Source organism: Propithecus coquereli, unplaced genomic scaffold (genome assembly GCF_000956105.1).
Source record: "Propithecus coquereli isolate 6110/MARCELLA unplaced genomic scaffold, Pcoq_1.0 Scaffold54, whole genome shotgun sequence".
NCBI classification, from domain to species: Eukaryota; Metazoa; Chordata; class Mammalia; order Primates; family Indriidae; genus Propithecus; species Propithecus coquereli.
Window position 1 is genome coordinate 6,259,053 of NW_012151285.1, and position 3,200 is coordinate 6,262,252.

The window sequence follows — 3,200 nt, forward strand, 5'->3', positions numbered from 1 at the left end:
CTTGGAGGACATTATGTTAAGTGAAATAAGCCAGGCACAGAAAGACAAATACCATATGATCTTACTTATATGTAGAATCTAAAAAAGTTGAATACATAAAAGCAGAGTTTAGATGGTTGTTAACAGGGGCTGGGGGTGGGGGCAGAATTGGGAAAATGTTGGTCAAAGAGTGCAAAATTTCAGTTAGAAATGAGAAATAAGTCCACAAGATCTAGTATACCATATGGTGACTATGGATAATAACGTATAATATACTTGAAATTGCTAAGAAAGTAGATTTCATGTGTTCTCATCGTAAATAAATGATAAATATGTGAGTTAATGACTGTGTTAATTAGTTTGACATAGCCATTCCACAATGTAGACATATTTTAAACAATCATGTTGTACACCATAAATACATATACTTCTTTGTTAATTAAAAACGTAATGCTGGAATAAGAAAAAAAATTAGGACAATTCTTTTGTACCGTAGAGAATGTTATCAAGTGTAAACATTTACTTTTAAAAGAAAACTTCTTGTGGGATTTTGGAGGGCTTGTTCATAAGTAAAGTTATTTAGATTTGGAAAATTTTCTTTAGAACTTTAATGGTGTCTCATAAACACAAAAGTCTTCATTAACTTTGTTGAATAAATAAATGAATTCACTAGCTAGTCTTTTGACTATCTCTTTGAAATCAAACACTGTTTGGGACCTTGTCTTTCATCTTTAGGAGGACAAGACTGGTTTACAGTCTAATAACAGAGGTTCTTTACTTGTGACCAGACCTCTTCCTTTGCCAAATGTGTTCTTTAATTCTGCTGAGATAGTTGTTTGCCTGCCTTACACCATCCCATCCCCTGTTCCTTCAGGGCAGAGGCTTGATTTTGTCCTGTTGTCACTTTGCCATGAGCTCAGGTAGGTGACAACCTAATGCGCCCCAGGGAGTGAACTATGATTGGTCTAAGGCAACCACGGTAGACTCATTCCCTCTGCAGGTATTGACTTAGGCATGGGCATGTGACTACATCTAGCCAGTAGAAGTCAGTTGGGGAGCTTCTGGACATTCCCTTGCTAAAAACAATTGAGACACTCTGGGAAACTCACCTTCTTTTCCCTGGATATTGTTGTGCCTGGAGTTGTTGGCTGCAGCAGCCATGTTTGGACTGTAAAGGAGTCACCTTATGTATCAAGGGTGCCAAGACTGAAACACAGAAGGCATCAAGGTTCTTGATGACATTGTCTAGCCTCTGAATTAAAGAACCTTGCATTGCCCTATCACAAGGTTTCTTATTGCTTGAACTTCTTCAAATTGGATATTCTGTGTCTTGCATAGACACAGAACACAGATAACAGAAACACTTAATGCTTACAGAAAACCAAATGCACAAATTTTAGTAAAAAACATTTTCAATAATAAATAGAATAACAACAGTCCACAGTCCTTCCTGTACTCTTACCACACTTGTGTCAGCTTCTCTCAGAATAGGACTATACATAGCAGCTTACTAGTGGGGCAAGAAGTCTCTGAAATGCACTTCATTCTGGGCTGGTGCAGCTAAACCACCAGGCAGATAAGCTGCTGGCCCTGTGGGGTCCACTCTTACGTTAGGTAGCCTGCCTCTAGAGGCGTAGGAAATTCTCCCATGTTTTCTTCATGCCTCAAGTTTTGAAAAGGAATCCCAATCCAGGCTGCTTACCCTACCTACTTCCAGGCTTGAGGTGTCACCATTGAAACTCCCAAAAGTCTGCAAATTCTTCTTGACATTGCCTATCTTTGCTACACTATCTCTCTTAGTTTTCTCCCCTTCCTTGAATAAAAAAGGGACCAATTTCCCTTAAGAACGTAAAGAAATAGAACCTCTAACTCCTCTTCAGGAGGCTTTTCTGTCCATGTGCCTTAGAGGTCACTGCATATTGATGTCTTCCCTCTCTTTATCCCTTACCCCTCTCCAATCTCTCTCTCTCTACTGGATCTTTTATAATGGCATTTGAACAGTCACATTATTGCCCAACCAGGTTGCACTGTCTGCTGCTCAAAAGGAAGCCAATACTCTGAGACAGCAGTGCCTGCAGCAGCAGAAGAGTTTAATATTACAGGGTGCTGAGTGAAGAGAGAGGGGAAATTTCTTAAATCCATCTCCCTGAGAATTTTGAGCCTAAGGTTTTTAAAGGTAGTTTGGTGGACAAAAGGCTAGTGGGTTGAGTCTGCTGGTTAGCTGGGGATGAACTCATAGGGTTGGGGGGCAGAAATTATCTTCTTGTACTGAGACAATTCTGGGTTGAGGCTTGCAGGACCTGTTGGATTAGTTCCCATGTATGACCGCTGGTCCGGTTGGTGTCAGTTGGTCCCTTCAAATGCAGAGTCTGGAAGATATCTCAAAGACCAGTCTTAGGTTTTATGATAGCAATGCTAGCTACAGAGGCAACTGGGGAAGTCACAGATCTTATGCTGGTCAAGGACACATGATTCCTAAGCGGTAAATGATTATAGAAAGGCAAGCTAGGGAGCAATGGCTGGTCATGTTTTTTAACTATGCCTATACCTTTGCAGAGTTTAGGCTACTACCACAGTTCCCACCTCACGGCCCTTTACTTTATAAAGGGCAGTTTCAGTCACTCCCATCTTAAAATAATGAAATACTCTCTCTATCTCACTTTGCTCTCCAGCATTGCCCAGTTTCTCTTGTCCTCTTCAATAACAACTTGAAAGGGTCATGCACACTTATCTCCATTTTCTTCTCTCCCACTCACCATTCCATCATTTATAATCTGGCTTGGGCACTCATCATTCCACTGAAACTACTCATGTTAATGTCAACAATGACCTTGTATGTTACTAAATTCAAACACCTTTTATTGCTTTTCTTGTTGAACTTCTCAGAAGAATTGACATTGTTGAAAAAAAAATATCATTTCTTTACTAACATGGAACCTCATTCCCTGGGTTTTCCTTCTGACACTTGGGTTTTTCTCTCTCTGTCTCCTTCGCATTCTTTTTATCAATCTTTCATACATGACTATGGCTGAAGTTCACTATTCTCATATTGATAATTTTATACACATGTATATATTTCAATATTTTATATACACACACAAAACACATATTTTGAATTCTCCTGAGCTCAAGTCCTGGTATTCATCTCTTTTGTGGACATTTCTTATTGAATGTTGTATAGGCATCTCAATCTCAATAAATTCAAACCCTCAACTCATCAT